This window comes from Xenopus laevis, chromosome 6S (genome assembly GCF_017654675.1).
Source record: "Xenopus laevis strain J_2021 chromosome 6S, Xenopus_laevis_v10.1, whole genome shotgun sequence".
NCBI lineage: Eukaryota > Metazoa > Chordata > Amphibia > Anura > Pipidae > Xenopus > Xenopus laevis.
Genome location: NC_054382.1, coordinates 107,875,844 through 107,898,991, shown reverse-complemented (window position 1 = coordinate 107,898,991; position 23,148 = coordinate 107,875,844).

The following is a 23,148-nucleotide window of genomic DNA, read 5'->3' as shown; positions in this document are numbered from 1 at the left end:
GCTTGTTTATATGAACTAGTAGTGTTTCTGAAGCAAACAGATCAGTTTTACCAGTGCAGGGCAACAGTACATGATATTTTCATTACTTTAAAACACTTAAATGTTTTGGTGTTACTGTTCCTTTAAGCCCAGCAACCATATAGCAGTTTCATTATCAAACAAATGAGCTGAAGAACAGAAATGTTCAAGGCACCAACCTGGTACATTGTCTTATGCTCATCATTCTGATGGAACACTAATTACTAGTAAATCAAGTGTATTAACTGCAAGTTTTAAGCATATACAGTACGTTTTATAGAGAAAGGAAAAGCTCCTGCTATCCCAAGCATAAAATCAATAGTGTGCTAGCTTGTATTACTATTTTTTTTTTTCAGCTAGCTAAAACACAAAAATACAGAAAATATATGAACTGGTAAAATTGTAGGATAGGATCAACACATCTTCCATTTACTTCTATAGGACCTCAACAACTTTTACCTGGCAAAGTTTTGTGTTAGAGGTTTTTGTGATTTTTCCAATTAATAGTAATGATGGGTGAATCTTGAACAGTTTTGCTTAGCCTAAAATTCGCCATAATGCATTGAAGTCTTTGGAAGTCAATTTTTTTTATGCAAAACTGTGAAAAAATTTTAGTTTATCACTATTTAATAAATCTCTAATTTTTAGAGCTTCATAAAAAATGAGAAGACCACAAATTTTTAGAGATTCATGGAAGAAATCAAAACTCCATTGTTAATAAATGACCTCACTAGTTTGCCGAGGAGCAGTAACCCATGGTAACCAATCAGCAGGTAGAATTTACTGGTCACCTTTAAACTAGGTCTTATTGATTGCTTTGGATTACTGCTACTGGGCAAACTTACTGCCTTTTATTACATATGGGGGTTGAAGGCCTATTTATCATAATGAATTTTTGTGTGATTTAAAAAAAAATATTCTTCTAATAACCTCGCAATTTTTAAAACCGAAAATGTTACCTTATTTATTAAAATAATAAAAAAGGTCATCATATAAAACTGTGGCAAAATATGAATGCATATTTAAATTTTTGTTCAAATTCATATTTTATTAATCATATTTAATGGTTTGAAAAGCTCAAAAAAATGTGAAACACTTGAATTGAATAAATAGTTTACATTTTGCCTAGGACAGCTCCCATTGACTTCTACATTACCTCTCCAGCTTTGAGATGCTTTTTCACATTTTTGGCCTAATAAATATTATACATTTGGTTTTTCTTTTTAAAATATTAATGAAGTTTATGATTTTTAGTGAAACTGTGGAAAATAAAGAATGGTGATTAAGAAAAAAAACCTTGTAGAGATGACAAGCTTAATATGTTTATTATATTCCAGAGAAAGAGCTGAAGGACTAGTTGGAATCTAATTAAAAATTACCTTAGTGTGAATGGTAAAAGCTTGTGCTTAATACATAAGTGTTTGTAACATTCATTCATCATGGATCCCCAATAGTACATGGTTTCATGACACTTACACAAATGGAATAATCAGCGTATATGTCATGCATATCCACCAGTGCAAATTACATTAAATTGTTCTGGCGAGACATCAGTACATTGTGAATACTTGTGTTGTTAGGGAACTATTAGGACTAAGGTCAGCAATCCTTGCGTACCCATGGTTATTTAACATTGTTCATTGACTTTAGTACACTATGTATGTCTTCCAATTGTGTTTCAAATGTCAATATTCAACTGGTTGCCATGTAGTATTTTGATAATACATGCTTTATGAGGTCATTCCAATCATTTAAGATTAGGCAAGCAATGATATAAATAAATACTGATATCCAATAATATCCTCACATCACAGTTTCCTCTTCCTCCATATTTACAGATGACCCCATATTTGAGATTTCTTCTTACACATAATTCCATGGCATTCTCTGGAGAACAGTTTGTTAACCAACAAAAAAATGTTATAATCTCCATTGTTAATCTCCATTGAAAACCAATAGTTACCAAGGCGCATAACTGTGGTAAAACCCCAAACATATCCAGTAAACACAAATAGAAAGTGATCACAGATTTATTACACAGGAACTGGACTGGAATAAATAGGTACTTAATGCAGACAATTGAACAATAGCTGGCACCGTTGGGGCCCTTAAACAACAGCTGAAAGAAAACAAACCTCCAAAACAAATACTTAAACAGATTATTTACATTATATTGAGAGGCATATTAAAGAATCTTTCCAAACTGAATATATTTGAATAAATATCGTCCTTTTCCATGATCCCCCATTTTATGATATTCTCTGTGCTGCCTCAGAGATCACCTGACCAGAAATACTGCAGCTCTAACTTTAACATTAAAAAGGGAGTACAAAAAAGAACTCTATCCATTATTTAGCTTATGTAACCTAACATGTATGGTTTGTTTGGTTTGTGTGCATTAAGGGGCCCATTCATTAAGTTCGAGTGAAGGAATAGAAGAAAAAATACTTCGAATTTCGAAAGTGTTTTTATGGCTACTTCGACCATCGAATGGGCTACTTCGACCTTCGACTACGACTTCCGACTATTCGATAGTCGAAATACTGTCTCTTTAAGAAAAAACTTCGACCCCCTAGTTCGCCACCTAAAAGCTACCGAAGTCAATGTTAGCCTATGGGGAAGGTCCCCATAGGCTTGGCTAACTTTTTTTGGTTGAAGGATAATCCTTCGATTTTTGGATTAAAATCCTTAGAATCGTTCAATTCGAAGGATTTAATCGTTCGTTCGATCAAACGATTATTCCTTCAATCGTTCGATCGAAGTATTTGCGCAAAATCCTTCGACTTCTATATTCGAAGTCGAAGGATTTTCATTCCCCAGTCGAATATCGAGGGTTAATTAACCCTCGATATTCGACCCTTAATACATCTGCCCCTAAGAATTGTAAAACCCCAGAGGGCAGCCCTTATTTCTTAAAAGGCAATTTTGTATTTAGCATTACCCAATGGCACATATTACTGAGAACGTTTATTTTATGACATTTACAAGAAGCAAGGCTTTATATGCTTTATGCACTATATTTTTATACAATGGCATTAAACTCAGCTTGCTATTAGTCCCAACTACTCTGGCTCTGAGGGAATGTAGTTTAAATGGCTAGTGGTAACAAATTGGCCATGGCTTATACTACTATTTTACACTGCATGCTAAGTGCACAATCCTTCCTGTATAATGCTGGATTTCACTTTGAAATTCTAGCAGCATTTGCTGTATTTAAGCAGTGAAAACAATTTAATTCCTTTTTAACCATCTATCCATATGGATTAAGTAAGGCAAATAGATAATTACTGGAAATTACTAGATAATAATTTGACTGAAGTGACTGCAGCTCCCAGAAGGCCTTGCTCTGAAGAGGAAGTTATGGAGAAAAGGAGTGACGCAGAATGCAGTTGTAAGGAATGCTGTCTTCAATTTTGGAGAAAAAAGAATTTTGGTTCTGTAGTTCATTGTTGCTGGTCAGCACACATTGGAGTATTGTAATTGTATCTCTTATAGTTAAGGATTAATGCACTGAAAGTGACAGAGCGAATTGAGCATTATATACAGGGTTGCCACCTTTCCATCAGATGAATCTGGAATCTGGAAATCCGGATTTCCTAATTTTGAAAACCGGACAGCCCTTACAAAAACCGGACTGTCCAGGTAAAAACAAGGACATATGTATGTTAACACAGTATGTTAACCCTAATTATATAGCAAGTACGCTGTGGAAGTTCACTTGATAAAAGTGCCAAGAAGGCCCTGTAGGGGAGTTCCCAAACATTATTTTGCATATCTCATTTTACCTTATTCTTAAATTGCCACCCCAGTGTTGATTTAAAGAGTGCATATAGCTTTAAAGGATAACTGATTTAAATGCATTAATCACATGTTGAACTAGAATAAAGTGCATTTAAATACCTTCTGCAGCAAGTTCCTTTTTCTAAACTGTGACACTATTCATACATCTATATGTCAACCTTTCCACTTGTGCTAGTTTCTTTTCCCAAATGCCATCGGTTCTAGCTTCATAAATAAGCAGAAGACGCAAATAATATTGCGTAACCCCACAAGTAAATGTATCAAAGCTCAAATTAAAGTATCCCATTAAGCTCCCATTAAAGACTTTACTGAGATCAAGTTCCTGCCCTAGAATTGTAATAAGACATGCATATCAGCTGATTGATGGTTAATTCTATATTTACCCATTGGTGTTCAAAAATATTTAGAAATTGCAGTTACTTGTTTTACTTACAAAAATGTCTGACCTCAGTGAAAAGAATTCTAATATTAAATAATTAATATGTACAAAAAATATCCGGATCTTTTCTATTGGAACAACTTGTTTTTATCATTCAAGTATCTTTAATTCAAAAGAACCCAATTCTCTCCTTGGAATGTTCATGTTGATTTTATTTGCCAGAAGACCCATGCAGCATTTATGATTTTTTTTCCCTCTGTTTCAAAGCATGGACAATTCTTAAAGCTTGTTCTTGCCTCTGGTCTAGAGTGTCTGAAAAACTCACCTGAGTCTTAGCAAAATACATTTCCAAGGCCCAGACCTAGTTAATGTTCCTAAAAGCGCCTGTAGCATGGCGTAAACTGTAGTTTATACAGTATTCTAGAGTAGGGTAAGTATGACTACGTGTTTAAACATATGAACCTTTTACCTTTTCATGTCCTTTAGAAATACTGTAGCTATAGATTATGATGAATTTATGTTAGAGATGAGAAATGTTTCTTTTTACAGTTAACTACCCATATACACCTTACCTTCTTCATGTCCTTGGGTACAATTATAAAACATTCCAATTATGGATGTTAAAGGTATTTCAAGCAGTTTGATGCTCAATATCCATCCATTAACAAAGTATGTGGCATTTAGAGAATGACATGTTCTTGGCTGACAAATAAAGCACGTGGTCTGTGGTGTATGTGTGAGTAACAGCAATCCAATCAAAGAAGTTTAAAAACCCTAGCAATCAACAGTAATGTGGTACTAATAATGCAATACAATTGATAAAATAAATACTGGGCTGTAAAACACTTTTAGGATTAAAAAAAATCAAAAAGATGGGGCAGCACTGGAGGGGCTCAAGTGCAAGGGCAACAAGAGATACATGGTTTACATATTCCTCATTTTGGCCTGGGTATCTGGGAAGAATATTCCTTGGGTGTCACCCATTCCCCTGCTTTGATGCCTAGGTGCAGTAAATGAACAGGCAGCAATGCAGAAATGTTACTTGGGGAAGGGGTTAGTGTGGGGTTATATACAAAGGTTACAGGTGTGGATGCTTTCCCATTTCCTCACCTGTGGGAAAGTCTGGTGCCTCCTCCTGCCTGTTGCTCCTCTTTCCATGCTTCTGTGCACCACTTCTGAGTTTGATGCGTGTGTGTCCTTTTCATTTGGTGTGCCACGTGACATCATCCCACTTGCCTGTGACCTTGACTACATCTTTGATTCCTGATTCTGTACTGCACTGCCTGTTTGGTACTGACCTCTGCCTGTTCCCCATCCTTACTGCACACATGGTTCCCTTGTCTGCCCAGACCTCTCCATTTTGTCCTCTCACTTTAAGACCTAGTAGCAGAGGGCTCATCCTGAAGTGAAAGACCATGACCGGGACCTTGGTGTTTGTCCTGGGTTTTGGGATACTTTATTTTACATCCATTTTACAGTGTTTGAACAAACATCCTACCACCCTGGGTGCAGTTGTCACAGCTGGAGTGGAGGAAACCTGTGTGAGTGGAAAGGGGCTGGTACTTCCTGCTTAGTATCACTCAGTTCATTACCTTCTTGAGCATTGGTCTCAGTAGGTAGAAGTGTGAAATAAGGCCTATCTTACTTTCACTAACCCACTGCTGTGCACCACCCTAGAAAATACATATCTAATGGTAGTGTGGGTAGCTACTCCTAGCCTAACCACTTCAGTTCATATTCTGGCAGGTGACCCACAGAGTACTAACACATCTGGAGTCTCGGGCTGTTCTAGTAACTACCTCAGCCTGACACTAAAGTGAGGAATTATAGAATCTTACTTGGCGATGACTACTCCCACTACCTCCTACCTCCACCTCCAGTCCCAACCACCCTCTCCAGCAACTGGGGTAAAAAGAGTCAGAACCAGACTATGGATACCTAGCATCCTTGGCCAGGTAACACTTTAACCTAGAGCATTTATTATATATACTTTACAGAAAACATTCACAAGGTGCATAGTTCATTTCAGAAGAAAAATGGGTTTCCTTGTGTGTGTGTAGACAGTAGAGCAATTAATAAATGCAGACAGTAAATAAGTAAACTCACTCTTGGGAATGTTAACAATATAGGTTCTCATGAGCAGTGCACCTGGACTTGTGTTGATCCTGTATCTTACATTTTTATTTTTTTGTCTTTCCCCCAAATTTGCTGTATTAAGAATATATCCACTATTTCATAAAACACTGCATCCTTTTAATAACAATCATAAAACATTTGGCCATTAGCAGCAAAACTTACAAAATGGAATTATGTACTATATGATATGCAGGAATTAAATATGCATTTATTTAGCATTATTTTTAGTTTAATTATAAAATTCAGGATTCTAAGTAGCATAATAGTCTTGATGCTCTAATGAAAGGGAAATACTTTTCAAGCATTGCCAATAATAAACAAGATTTAGGTTTAATTAGAAGTATGTCTTGTTGCCCAAATATCAATGTAATCTGTTTGCACAGATTTATTGTTTTGAGGGTTTATATGCCTCTGAGACCACTCATAATGTGATTTAATTCTTCGCAATAAAGAAAGTGATTACAAGTTATATTGAACTTCAGCTAGTTTTCATAACAGATCTGAAAAGCCACCTTACACCTACATAAAAGGATTATTTCCATAATTATCTGTATGGAAATACATACTCTGCACAAGAAAACATCAGAGACAAAGTACAAATTGTATTAATGTAATGGGTTTTTATTTCTTGAGGTCATTGTTGAAAGAAATTAAATTTGTTTTATTGTACACTGAAAAACATAGATTGTTAATTTAACATATTTTATCTAGAAATTGCATTATCATGGCATAAATAATGCACTCTTTAAGAAACATGCAGCCAATTAATTGGGGGCATTTGATAAAAATAGCCTTCACATTATTTGACAGTATTAGGAAAGTGTATACTAATTTCAACAAAGAAATACAAAAATAATCATAATATACAGTATTTTCAAATGCTAAGAAAGCTCTTGAATCATTACCCTCAATGAAACTACTAGTGCTAATTACAAAAAAACAGCCTTAATATATGCAAAACTGTGTCTTCCAATTTGATATATAAGTTTAGGTGATTTCTTATCTCTTTATGCTTTTAAAGTATGATATAATTATAAATTAGTCATGACAAAAGAGTCATCACCACACATCAAATAAATTATGCATTTTCAGGCTCTTTATGGCTTTTCCTGCACCTGACTAAAAAAAAAGCCAAGCGCTGATTGGTTGCTCAGGGTTAATTTCAGTGGGTCAAATTTCCCATTGTTGGTAAAGTAGCGCCACTGAGGCAACCTGCCATGGGAACCCTGGACCTACCACAAGGTACAGAGTAGCAGTAGCTTTAGGGTCCCCCAGCATCAAGAGGGGCAGGTGTGCACCATTTATTAGAAGAGTCAGTGGGGGTCATTTATCAATACCGGGCAAAGTTGCCCATGGGCAGTAATCCATGACAACCAATCAAATGGTTGCTTTCATTGTTCTACTTACAGCTGGCTTTAAAAAGCTAATCACTGATTGGTTGCTATAGGTAACTGCCCATAGGCAAATTTGCCCAGTGTTGATAAATGAGCAGTATGGAGGCATTAGCAACCATGAGAAAGTGCCCTAGCGTTTTTGGACACAAGTACCTTAATGAACTGTTTTGCTTAATGGTAAATGACCCTTATAGGTTACAATAACTAACTGAAATCTGTAAATGTTAGGAATAGTATTCAATGTTTTCATTGGATTTGTTTGTACACTTTCATTTATCTTTTCCTTAATTAAACTCCAACAGCTTTTGCTATAAACAGAGCAGCATGACATTTAAGCTAAACGATTTCACTTTTTCTGTTTTTTTTTTTTGCTGACATAACATTTTACAAATTATTCCTTAATTGGTGAAAAACATTACCAGCTTGCTTAAAAGCTTGTAAAAATGTATGGTAAAAACAGTGAATGATAGTAATTAACACCCACAAGCAAATATAAGATTAAAAGCCCCTTTAAGAATTGTTCTGCCACTGATACATACATAATTCAAGGGAGCAAATGTTATTTTCAGAAAGATGACATTAGATGTAGAATTACATCTTCATACATGCTCGTATGATGTTGACGCAGACTAGTATTTTTTTAAATAATGGTCTACTGTGTCTATTCAAGACTAAAAATGAAGGAGTCTATTTAAGATTGCTCATGCTTTTCAGCAATCTTTAAGGAAATGTTTGCACAGATTTTTTAAAAACCTGGGCAGTGTTGCTTATACAGTTAGGTCCATAAATATTTGGACAGAGACAACTTTTTTTATTCTATTTTTGGTTCTGTACATTACCAGAATGAATTTGACAACTCAGATGCAGTTGAACTGCAGACTTTCAGCTTTAATTCAGTGGGTTGAACAAAAAAAGATTGCATAAAAATGTGAGGAACTAACATTAATTTAACAATCACTTCATTTCAGGGGCTCAAAAGCAATTGGACAAATAAAAAAACTGAAAATAAAATGTTAATTTTGTTTACTTGGTTGAAAACCCTTTGCTGGCAATGACAGACTGAAGTCTTGAACTCATGGACATCACCAGATTCTGTTTTTCCTCCTTTTTAATGCTCTGCCTGGCCTGTTTGTGGGCATTTCTGTTTGAATTTTAGTCTTCAACAAGTGAAATGCAGCTCAATTAGGTTCAGATCAGGTGACTGACTTGGCCATTCAAGAATATTCTACTCCTTTGCTTTAAACTCCTGGGTTGCTTTGGCTCTTTGGTTTGGGTCATTGTCCATCTGTATTATGAAACATTCTCAATCAATTTGACTGCATTTAGCTGGATTTGAGCAGACAGTATGTCTCTGAACACCTCAGAATTCATTTGGCTGCTTCTGTCCTGTATCACATCATCGATAAACACTAGTGTCCCAGTGCCCAAGCCATCACACTGCCTCGGCCATGTGGATCTTGGTTTCATCTGTCCAAAGAATGTTTGTCCAGAACTGTGCTGGCTTTTCTAGATGTTTTTTTTAGCAAAGTCCAATCTAGCCTTTCTATTCTTGATGCTTATGAGTGGCTTGCACCTTGCAGTGCACCCCCTTATTTACTTTCATGCAGTCTTCTCTTTGTGGTAGACTTGGATATCGATATGCCTACTTCCTGGAGAGTGTTGTTCATTTGTTTGGTTGTTGTGAAGGGGTTTCCTTTTACAATGGAAATGATTCTGTGATCATCCACCACTGTTGTCTTCCGTGGACATACAGGTCTTTTTGCGTTGCTGAGTCCCCCAATGCTTTATTTCTTTCTCAGGATGTACCAAACTATACATTTTGCCACTCCTAATATTGTAGCAATTTCTCAGATGGGTTTTTTCTGTTTCCAGCTTAAGGATGTCTTGTTTCACCTGCATGGAGAGCACCTTTGACTGCATATTGTCTGTTCACAGCAAAATCTTCCACATAAAAGCACCCCCCACAAATCAACTCCAGGGATTTTATCTGCTTCATTGATAATGACATAGTAAAGGAATTGCCCACACCTGCCCATGAAATAGCCTTTGAGTCAATTGTCCAATTTCTTTTGAGCCCCTGAAATGAAGTGATTATGTTAAAAAAAAGTCTTTAGTTCCTGAATTAAAGCAGAAAGTCTGCAGTTCAACTGAAAAAATTTATTGTGGTAATGTACAGAACCAAAATTAGAAAAAAGTTGTCTCTGTCCAAAAATTTATGGACCTAACTGTAACTTATTATGTTGGAAGGTGAGCAGAAAACTTTACCATACAGGAGAAAGTAGTAAAATATTGACCACATATTTTTTTGGGTAATTCTGTACCTATAACTTCCTTAGTAGTAGATCTCAACTCAAGTTGTAAATGTTTATTGCAACTGGACTTCTTATGATGTTCATATCTGCCATATACTATAAAGAAAAAAAAATAAGTAAGTAAAAATAGAATTTAAAAACATTTACTTAGCTCTGTATGATGGTAATTACAAAGTTCAAAATGACTAAGCCAGCTCAGCATTATTTCATTACATTTGGCAGTTGGGGAGTCCCTCAACTGCTCATCCCCAAGAGATGATCCAAGTTCCTGGCACTTAATCAAGAGTCTGAGGCAAATCTTCTGACCCAAGGTGGAGGCTGACCTTTTATGCAAAAGCTCTTCTAACTGTTCAGCATATGAACTTAGTACTTCTTCTACCAGTTCTTACTCAAATAAATTGTATTCTTTTGCCTTTTTGGTTATTCATAAGGATTTTTGCTGGGTAACATTGGTAATTTGTTTTATTTGTAACCTAATAAGGCCTGTTTTACTATGATCTGTTTATCCAGCAATATATTTAGAACCAGGACACTAGACCTAGGGTACTGAACAATATCTGTCCCCAAATATGCTACTTTTAGTTTTTCTGTAAGCTTTAAATCACTATAAATCAGATATAGTGTATATTTTAAATCACATAAAATATAACATTAATTATAATAAACTCCCTATGCTACAATAAGTATACTAGTTTCCTTACAATCTGTGGAATCAGGTGTATCTGTGTGGGAAAAAAATTATATTTTTGCCACCTTTTTATACGTATACCCACCTGAATGAGTTCAATGCCCTTATTCCAACAAGGGAGGTACCTTTTTCCTTTTATAATACAGTATCTACATCTGTAAGTGAGATCTGTACTCTATACTGTATACTACCTGTATACTACTGTTTTGCAAAGGTTCTGAATTTAATCCAGGGAGTCATTTATATGTTTTCCTTGTGTCTATGTGGATTGCTTCCCATTTTCTACAGCGTTCCAAAAAAATAATACAAGCTGGTTAATTTGTGTATAATGAAATTGGCCCTAGTGTATGTGCCATGTGATAGGAAACATATAAGGCTATGTACTACATGAAGCTAAGATTTCAAAGGGGCAGTTACCCTTCGTAACCAATCAGCAGGCAGCATTTAGTGGTCACCTCTTTAAAAGCAATCATCTAATTTTATGCTATGGGTTAGTGCTCCTAAACAAACTTAGTGCCTTCTATTACATCTGGGGGATAGATTCGGTGCTTCACTGAGACTAAAAAAATAAGATATTACAGTATGGGATCCGTTATCCTGAAAGCCATTATCCAGAAGTCTCAAAATTACAGAAACTCTGTCTCCCATAGACTCCATTTTAATCAAAAAATCCAAATTTTTCCTTTTTCTCTGCAAAAATAAAATAGTAACTTGTACTTATCCAAACAAAGATATAATTAATCCTTAACGGAAGCAAAACCAAAAATATTGGGTTTATTTAATGTTTACATGATTTTATAGTAGAGATAAGACATGAAGATCCAAATTCAGGAAAGATCCATTATCCAGAAACCCCAGGTCCCAAGCATTCTGGATAACAGGTCCCATGCCTACATTAATATTTGGAGTTCATGCATTTACCTTGAAGCTGTAGCAACTAAACATTTTTTTTTCAAAAAGACGGCAGAAGAAAGTATAATCTCTCTTTTCTATTGTTGGTTCTTGCAGAAGCTACATGCAAACGTACAGTAGATATGTTCAGTACATGTTGCTCATGCTGAATAGGCTTAACATATGAATGTTCATCCAGCCATTATTGTGTTTGTGCTCAGTGACAGTTATGATTGCATACCAAGGCCCCTAATCATAAAATTGATGGATGGCTTAAAGCAAACAGAGTTAATATGCTTTATTAATTCCTGCCAGAATTATTTTATCTCTTAAAACATTTCTATTTCTGAGGGTTTTTTTTAAATAGAAATAAGACTTTATATTTCATAAATTTAAATTATTTAGCGTTCCATAATTAGTTTATGTACAGAAAAGAAGACAAGTAAATTATTTTTCATTTTCTATATTCCCCTATGTCAGAAAACCCTCAAAGGCCATCATTCAAGGTTATGCTGTGTATTGATTTCACTGGTCTTGAGACAATAATCAAGTACGTATTTTTATGATTGACTAATACTGATGCATGTCAGGCGATCTACAGAATACTCTGTTGGCTAAGGTCATCTGTAGCCTTTGGATAATCTTAGCAACTAATAAAAATGTTAATTCCGAATAGATTTCATAACACTTCTAATTTGATGGTTTATGTAATATACTTAATGAGCTTTGTTTATGGAATAGCACACTCACAGTATTATTACGTATCTTGCATTTGTTTAGATAAATAGATATCAAGGCTCGTTTATATAAGGACGGAGTGTGCCCTCAATGCACCTTGTTCCAGTATATGTGTAGCAGTCATTGTCTTCACATAGATTTATCCAAAGTAAAAGGGGTGTTGGTGGTCTGCACAGCTGGACAAAATTGTATGTTCTACTTCAATATACTGTAAGTTGCTCTATGCTAACAAATCTAAAAATAATAAAAGGAAGGAGAACTCCAACACAATCTCTGCAAAACTTTTATTCCAGGTTGTGGTTACACCTAGATTTATGTCTAACTTGTGCCTTTCATGTAAGGGACAGCATGTGGGCAGCCTGTGGGCCTGAATGCCCCTTTTGTTACACCACATTTGTTAGGAGCATATTGAGGCATCCAAAACCAAATAATTAAAGCCTGCTCATGACACAGGGCTTAAATGAGCCCCAGAGTAATGTACTTTGTGTCTGGCACTGGAGTAAACTTGCACTAATGGGTACACACTTTTTTTTACAAGTTAGTGATAAGCAAATCTGTCCCTTTGCGCACGTCAATTTTTTGCATAAAAATTTTTTCTTACTCCAAATGCAATAAAGTCAATGGGCGTTTTTCTTGTGGTGACTTTTTTGAAAATCTTAGCTATGAGGAAAGACTGGCCAAGTTGGGCTTGTTTACGCTGGAGAAGAGGTGCTTAATATGATAACTATGTATATATATATATATATATATATATATATATATATATATATATATATATATATATATATCGCTAATGCTTTATTTACCAGTAGGTCTTTCCAGCTGACACAAGGTCACCCATTCCGATTAGAAGAAAAGAGGTTCCGCCTAAATATTCGTAAGGGTTTCTTTACAGTGAGAGCTGTGAAGATGTGGAATTCTCTCCCTGAATCAGTGGTACAGGCTGATACATTAGATAGCTTTAAGAAGGGGTTGGATGGTGTTTAGCAAGTGAGGGAATACAGGGTTATGGGAGATAGCTCATAGTCCAAGTTCATCCATTTTGGAGTCAGGAAGGAATTTTTCCCTCTCTGAGGCAATTTGGAGAGGCTTCAGATGGGTTTTTTTTTGCCTTCCTCTGGAAGGCAAAATAAAAAAAATAAAAGTTAGGCAGAATAAAATAGAGTTCAAAGGTTGAACTTGATGGACGTGTGTCTTTTTTCAACCTAACTGACTATGTTAGATGGCAAAATGTTGCATTTCCACGGCTTCTGAAAAATCACTAGTTGGTATAATTTGTAAATATAGAAATATTAGATAATCGATAATGGAGCCGGTCATTAGGGAAGCACTGAATCCAGGATATAGTTCGGGATGTGGCCAAGATTTGGCCTTTTTCAGCAGGATTCAGATTCAGCCTAATCCAAGTGCCTGGAACCGAATTGCAAATCCAAAAATTCATGAGACTTTTCATAACGCAAATAAGGAAGTAAAAACATGGTTTAATCATGCATGGTTCTCTGTCCCTTTTGTTTACTTTTTTTGCATATGCAAATTAGGGTTCATATTTAGATCAGTATTAATCTGAATCTTTCACAAGGATTCAGGATTCGGCCGAATCCTACAATAGTGGAGTTGGTTCATCCCTACAGGTGATTAGTGCTCAACAATGAAGCACCAAGAATGTTCCAGTGAAAATTGCCTGCTTTAAACTACACCCATATCTTTTAGGTACAGTACTTTCAATTCAAGGTAATGGAGGGGCCATTTGTATAGTTTTTCATAATGGATCTATAGGTCATTGCCCTTTGTTAAACATTTAATTAGGAAAAATTATTTATATCTGCCCTTATATGTAAAATGTTGGTCATTTAGTGCAAGTACAGTGTGTACTCCAGTGTGTATGTATTCCTAGGCTTCCTGGAAGGTAGTATCATGGAAAACATATTACTATAGTAATACAAAAGGAAAAAAAAATCAAGAATAATATTTATAAACTCAACAGAAAACTATGCAGTGGTAACTATGAAGTGTCAACATGCTAATATCTTTCCCATCATGGATGGGTATAGCAGATTTTTCAGCAAGGTTAGATTTCTGACCTTCATAAATTTATCCAATCCAATTTTAAATTACCAGTTGACCTTTGTCACCAATCTCTGTCTGTCCTTGCACTTTGCCCACTGCTTGCGTGTTGCATGTGTGTCCAACCTTGCTTTGTTTTACTGTATTAGTATTTATACAGTGCCTTTGTCTCCCACAGGGTTTCACAGAATAGGGTATATATATATATATATATGATATAATAGTGACACTGTATCGATTCACTCAAAGCAAAATGTTAAAAGAAGAGGTTACAGTCTAAAAAGAAAAGGGGTTAAAGGCATAAGGTAGGGGAGACATGTTTACTGCTGGAGGTCCTGTAAGTTTAGATAGTGGTAATTAAGGGGTGGTTCATCTTTAAGGTAACTTTTAGTATGTTATAGAAAGTCTAAGCAACTGCTCAATTGGTTACCATTGTTTATTTTTTTATAAAATATTAATTTTTAAATTATATCGGACACTTCCCACGTTTTAAATGGGGGTCACTGACCTCATCTAATAAACAAATGCTTTGTAAAGCAACAAATGTATTGTTATTGCTACTTTTTATTGCTCTTCTAGTCAGGCCATCTTCTGTTCATATTATAGTCTCTTTTTTAAATCACTGCATGGTTGCTTGGGTCATTTGGACCCTAGCAATCAGATTGCTGAAATTGCAAGAATGTAGTGAAAATAGGTACAGGTATGGGAACTTTTATCCAGAATGCTCCAGACCTGGGGCTTTCCAGATAATGGATAGTGATGGGCGAATTTGCGATGATTTGCTTCGCCGGAAAATTCGCGAATTTCCTGCGAAATTTGCGAAACAGCGAAAAATTAGCAAAACGGCGCACGTTTTTTGACGCCGGCACCCGTTTTTTTACGTTTTTTTAATGCCGGCAAATTTTTGTGGGCGAATTTTCGCGGGTGTTTCGCGAATTCGTGCCTGGCGAATAAATTTGCCCATCACTAATAATGGATCTTCATACCTTAAGTCTACTAGGAAATCACATAAACATTAAATAAACCTAATAGGCTGGTTTTGCTTTCAATAAGGATTAATTATATATTAGATGGGATCAAGAACAAGCTACTGTTATATTATTACAGAGAAAAAATAATTAATTCACTGTACTACAGTTATGAATGTTTATGGGAGAAGGGTTATGAAAGGTGAGCAAGTTGATGAGAGTTTTGATTGAAAGCTTGAATGAAAAGGCGGGTTTGAGTGACCATTGCAAGGAAAAAAGGTTCTATAAACTTCAAATGGAACGGTGGAGGGAATTCCAGCAAGACAGTAACCCTGGATGTGGAAGTGTGAACAGGTAAACAACTCAGAAGAACACTGAGTGCACAGTGAAGGACTCGTTATACAGAATGCTCAGGACCTGGGGTTTTCCGGGTAACAGATCTTTTTGGATCTTTTTATCTTAAGTCTACTATAAAATCATATAAACATTAAATAAATCCAATAGACTGTTTTTTTCCCAATAAGGATTAATTATATCTTGGTTTGGATCAAGTACAAGCTACTGTTTTATTATTACAGAGAAAAAATAAAACTTTTTTCAAAAAAATTGGATTATTTGGGTAAAATGGAGTCTATGTTGCAAATTTACTAAGTGGCGAAAATTGCGTTAGTGAGCACTAGCTAGTTGCGCTAGCGTTGGCTAATTTGCATACGACGGGAAGTTAAAGTTAAATGAACCTATATGTTGCAGCAAATACAATACACTACACAAGCCCAGGGAAGCTTAATAAAAGAAAACATTTGAAAACAGTTGTTATAATGCCCTATACATGAGCCCAGTGTATAGTTTATGTGCCATATGTTAGGAAATGTAGGGGGAAAGCCAGTTACCCCAAAACAAATTTACGCTCTTTTGCAACCTATCACCCTGAATAAAGTAAAAGACGCCAGCATTTTTTTGGACTTAGAAAAATTTTCAGCTAAATTTTGAGGAAGTCCTATCTACTCTATTGCACTTCGCCTCGTCTGAGTTGGCAAAGGCAAGTCTGGCGCAAGAGGTAACGTTCAGTAAAATCCGTATCTTAGTGAATTTCGCAGTTACGTCCCTTTGCCAGAGCGCAACTTTGCCTGGCGATTGAGTGCGAATGAGCGCCAGCATCAGTCGCTTTCGTTAGCGAAGTTACGCCCGCACCCATTAGTAAATCGGAAAAGTACCGAAATGACGAGACGCTGGCGAATTTTTGCCAGCATTAGTCACTTTTGCCCTTTGGTAAATTTGTCCCTATGGGAGATGGCCTTTTTATAACCCCCTGAACACAGGGGGTTATAAAACTGAACTGTAACTTTCTTAAAAAAAGACACTTTTGGTTACAAAGTTTGTACAAAGCATGCATAAGCTGACGAGCCCCATCAAGGCAGTGTCCATGCATCAGTCCTATCCTAAGTGAAAAAAAGAAAGTGTTACCTTTGGGGGGAGACAGACCATACCTGCTTTTCTCTTTATTTAGCATGATCTCTTCCAAAGGCACCATTAGTTACAGTTCAGTTGTGCAAGAATATTTTTTCAGGGGGTTATATATTGAGAGTGCTGGGGCTAACTTGTTTAGTGTATATATATATATATATATATATATATATATATATATATATATATATATATATATATATATATATATATATATATATATAGATATATATATATATATATATATATATATATATATATATATATATATATATACCTATACCTATATTCTAATTTTATTTCATAGTTACATGGATATCCCTGCAAAACAAACACATTTGTAACTATGATTAGTTTTTCATTACGCATAGCACTTGACAACAGCGTTAATCACTTTGCCCCTATGGAAGATGGCCTTTCCGTAATTCAAAGATTTCTGGATTACAGGTTTCTGGATAACCCACAGGATACCCCTGCAACACAAACATATCTGTAACTATGATTATATCTATCGATCTTTGCATTCATTACGCAAAGCACTTGACAACAGAAATGTAGTCATATCTTACATTCTTGTACTTGTGTTAACTATTAACAGTATCATTATGTTAGGTTAATTATCTCTGATTGAAATAATTTTACTCACTGTTGATTGTATATTGTTACTTACAATATGTTCATTAAGTATTTCTCATGATGTATCTTTCCAAAATAACACAGTGAGAAGTAATAACTAACCTTCTATATTTTTTGCTTTTAACTTCCCACCCACATGTAGTGAAGTCAACTTGATTTTCCTTTTGTTCAGCATTATTAAAGGAGAAAGCTTTACTGAGATAATTAGTTTTTAAAAATGCTTAAACGCTAACTTCATGTGAATAAACAGGATTATAATGGTTTGATCAAAGATACTGTAAGTGATCAGAGGCAGCAATGGCTTACAGAACAACGATACTCTAAAAAAAATTATTATTTTATTATTATGTAAAGTGTTCCTATTAAATTGTGCTTGGAACATGCAAATACCTGTGCATATATTATTATTATTATTATTATTTTAGGGGAAGTGCTAATATGGCTTAAAATGCTACCTGCTGTTTTACTGGTCAATTCCCTGAGATTTTGAGATTATTAGTATTATGATTCAATATGCACCAACATATTCTGGAGCAATGGTCAATATAAGGATGTATGCATCAAATATTCAGCCCACAAGTGATGTCTTATACAAGAGGTAACAGGTGTCCTGCTCATAAGAGCTTGCAATCTAAAAGGAGAAAGAGATACTGTATGACACCCAAGTTGTGGGCAATTATCCTTGATCATTTCTTAACAGGAAATATATTAATACACAAAAGCTATGGTTAAAAAGGTTGTAGGCTGGGACATGTGGAATGCTATACAAGGGCAGGGCAGGTTTAAAAGTGTATAAAGTGTACTTTTGCAAACTTGTAAAAACGTACAGGCATTTTGCACCGTTGGTGAAGGTATTTGTAGTCCAGAATGGAAGTACATACCTCCCCTCACCCATAAATATAGTGCTGCTGATGTTTATAAGGGGTGGTCTGGGAAAGGGACCTATAGTAGGTGTCCCACTACCCACCCTTTTAATTAATTGGCTTTTTAGAAAATTGACCCTAGTGTGTTTGAGGAAGTTTGATCAAGGCATGGCCTATTCTAGATGACTGAAACCTGCTGAATACTCCAGTATCAAATACTCCAGTTATATTTGGGAAAATAATGAAATATGTTGCCTTTGTATAGTTGTTGTTGGGGAGAAGTACTCTTTTTACCCACAATACAATATGTCTACTGCAGTTGTCTTTCTATCAACATAGGAAGGGCTATACTAGTTAATCCATCTATACACTATAAGCAATGCTTTGTATTATCCTGTTATTCTTCAGGATGTACTGCCCTCAGCCAATCAGATCACTTCTGTGTCAGTGACTCTTTCTGATAACATCTTTGACAAATGTGGGCACCAAATAAAGGTTATGTAGCCCAGTGTGACAGCAACAATTATTATTATTTTTGAGTCATTCTGGCTTGATTTACCAAAGAAAACCATTGAAGGTGGGGGTTGATTCCAAAACTGGCATTCCACTTGCTTTTGTTGCAAAAAATATCAACGTTTATCAGCAAAAAATGTTGAACTAGGGCACGAAGAGTTCAAACACAATGGACTCTGGGAACATTCTGAAGGCAAACAGTGGGGATCGGAAACAGTTAATAGGCCAAGGTCACAGCTGTGACCAGTAAAGAGCAAATCAAATAAAACAATGGGTCACAAAAAGTCAAGCTGATATATAGTTCGGAGATTAAAGTTCAAACACTGGCATTCAATCACTATACATATAGGAATTGCAGTCAAAGTACTACAGAATAATTAACAGGCTAGTGGGGGGAGTCTAATAAAAATGGATAACAGAAAAAAATATGTACAATTCAAGTGTTTTACCTTGTGTTATTGTTTCCTTTGCGAGAATTTTATATAGATTTAAACCTTAAAAGTATTTATCAACCCATCCACCAGTAAAAAAACATTGCATTAATATAACACCCCAATAATAATGCTTCTTTCTAAAAAAAAAAGTTGTTATATTTAAACAGAAAGTACTCAATCTTTGAGCAGAAATAAATAAACATATGTCCTATATCTTACTTATGGGACTATCATTTTACCTACCGTATCATTAAAGTGCAAAATTTTTAATGTTAGGTATAGAAAACAGGAGAGTTGCAGAGACTGACATATCTATTTATAGGTAACCTTATCCATATAGAAAATATAAAATCAATACATAGTCAGTTTGCGTCTACTGTGACTTCTAAATTTAGGAATACATTATTGAATTGGTTTATGAATAGTCTGGTTGTTGTTCTTACAGCTCCTAAACTTAGTGGTTAGTTCAAAACTGAATAATATTTGGGACAAAAAACAGCAAATTGTTTTTTGGGGTAGGTCAAATGCAGTGCTGTAAGTGCTGATTTTGAAAGGACAAACAACAATACAATCTAAGGGGCAGATTTATCAAAAGTCGAGGTGAATATTTGAATTAAAAAACTTGAATTTCGAGCTATTTTTGTGTACCTCAACTAGGGAATAGTCCAAATTTGATGAAACAAATGTGAAAATTCCAATATCGAAATTTATCATGTACTCTCTCTTAAAAAATAAGACTTCAACCATTCACCATCTAAAACCTGCCAAACTGCTGTTTTAGCTATGGGGGACCTCCTAGAACCTATTTGGAATCAATTGGTGGACTTTGAAAAATCCAAATTTTGTTGGGGAAAAACTTTGATTTGAATTTGATTGAATGTGCTATTACTTAGATTCATACGATTTGAATTAAGCCGGATATGGACCTATTCGATCGAAAACGGGCCTATTTGGCCAAAAAAAACTTTGACTTAATTTTGGTTGTTTTTTTTTTAATTTGAATTTCAAAGTTTTTTAAATTCGAAATTTGACCCTTGATAAATCTGCACCTAAAAGTGTTGGAAGTTTAATCCAATTTCCTATTTGACCTTAAACACTCCCCCAAATATGCTCAATACAATCAGAAGTAAGTTGGGTATTCACAGTGGCATGACTTTTGGTGGCAGATTTATCAAGGGTCGAATTTCAAGTTCATGGGAGTTTGTAAAAACTTCCATAAACTCCCATGAATTCGGAAAAAACGTCCATTTTTCAAATTCAGGTGAATGGGATCGACCCGCAAACTCAAATTGAATTTGAATCGAATTTGAATCAAATTTGTATTGAATTTGAATCAAATTCGATTAGAGGTTTTTTCACTCCAAAATTGATTCCAGGACATCCCCCATAGGCTAAAAAAGCAATTCGGCAGGTTTAAGGTGCCGAATAGTCAAATTCTAATTATTGAAGGGCCAATTCATAATACATTTCAAAATTTGATTTCAAATTTTTTTAAAGACACATATAACATTTTAATTATTCCCTAGTCAAATTACACTAAAATAAAATTAAAATTTTCACTTCGACCCTTGATAAATCTGCCCCTAGGTGTATGTGCTTTAGTCCATGCTCATCCTTGCATATGGGCGTCTGCACTGCAACACGTTTACGTACACACGCTGATGCATTTATATGCATAACACATGCACACATGGCAGAAATGTGAAAAACTGTGAACGAGAATATTCATGCCAGCATTTTCTGAAACCTTGAATTGTTGAGATTTATTAAAGAAAATCTTTAAAAAGTATGTTTCATCTTCAAATGAATGGAACAATGTGATTCTTGTCAGTTTTTTCCCCCAAATAGTTGACTATCAGGTCTAAGATTTTTCTAAAACAATCTAGCATTCGAGGAAGAAAATTTTTAAAAAGTGCAGGGTTTTTTTATGATCATGATTTTTATAAACATGACGCCAAGTGTCCTTGTTCTTGCTATTCCTTTTAACTTTGGCTTGTTCATGGTTCTCCTGCTGATTGATTCTCTGCTTTGACCTTGGCTAAAGTTATCTACAATATTGTCTCCTCCCTGCTGCCTGCCCTGACCTGTGTCTGTTCCTCTGCTTCTCTTGCTAAAGGTTGGTTTTCTGATACCTTGCACCTCTGCTACTACTTAGTTGAGCTCACCCTGTCACTTGGGTGATAGGTGCATAGGTGCATTGTGGGGGAACCTCATACACAGAGAAAATGATGCCCATGCACATTCCACAATCTGGGGGGGTCGTAGGTCCTAAGTACTTAGTGTGACAGACTCTCCAAGATTCCTGGCAAATCAGCAAGGTAAATCGATGCCCTATCTTGTAGACAAGCTTTATGAATGCACTTGGAGAAGCGTGGCCATATACAGTGGTGGACCGGATTAGGCTTATCCAAACATGTAGCTATTGGACAGGCATTCACATCACTTTGGTTGCTGGTTTGGTCAAGAATAACTACTTGGCAAATAATATCTGCTTATTTATGGCAACCTTATAAGTAAAGTACTTCCTGCACAGTAGTAATTTAAAATATAACCCTGCCAGATACTTGGGGCTCCCAGTGACTCAATTAGGAGACTACAACTAATTGCTATGCTGTAATTAAAATAAGATTTACAAGTTATCTTAAAATACCTGAATTCAGTAAGTCACAGGTGTCATTCCCCCTAAAATCATGATGCTCAAGTCACTTGCTTCCTATTGGAAGACTGAAAACCCTTTAGAATGCCTGTTTCAGAGACAGGAGTCAGCTTTTATATAATTTTTTTATATTTAAAAAAAACACAGTATATACAATGCTACTGTCACTGTTTCATAAGGTGTAATGACATGTGATAATATAGAGTAACCTTTCCAATTTCTTCCAAGCTTCTTGCTCTCACGCTCCTTTTTTCCCTCTGTTTCACCCTGTCACTGTCAACCATTTGGATCCCAGGAGCACTTTCCCCTGTCACTCACTAGGTATAATGACAAAAAGCACAGAGGCAACTGAAAAGCTTAGATCTTATGCTCGATCTTTGCATTTTAATTGGTTTTAGATAATATTCATTTGACCAGTGTCTAACCAACAACATTCTTAATCGTGTAGTTCATTGGTATTTGTACAGGCTTAAGACCTGTTACCTGCAAATCTTGGGATTTGGGATTTTCCAGATAAAGGATCTTAAAGTCATTTGGATCACTATACCTTAGATCTGCTAAAAATAATTTAAGCATGAATGAAACCCAATAAAATTGTTTTACCACCAATATGGGGTCATGCAGATTAGTTATCATGAAATACAAGGCACTGTTTTATTATTACAGAAAAAAAGAAAATTATTTTTAAAACTTATAATTATTTGCTTCAAACGGATTCTGTGTGAGATGGCCTTTATGTAATTTGAAGCTTTGTGGATAAAAGGTTTCCAGATAAGGGATCATATGCCCCAAACATTCATGAGAAATTATAACAGTTTCCCTTGATCCACTGTGGACATTCATAATTAAAGAAAACTTGTTTATGAAGACAAAAGTAAAATCTCAATTTGTTTTACCCACAATGCAGCTTTTTCCACAGAATTCCAGTGTTATTCTGGGTACCGAGGGGCTGATTTAAGAAAGCTCAAACGTTCAGGCTTGAGCATTTGACTAAAACAGCAAAAAGTTATGAGTTTTCTCCAAGATTATAAGTAAAAAATTAAATCATTTATTAGGACATACAGGCAGCCTATGACTAGGGGGCGATGCATCAATGGTTGAATATCGAAGTCAAAGGATTTTGCGCAAAAAGTTTGATCGAAGGAATAATCCATCAACCGAACGATTAAATCCTTCGAATCGAACGATTCGAA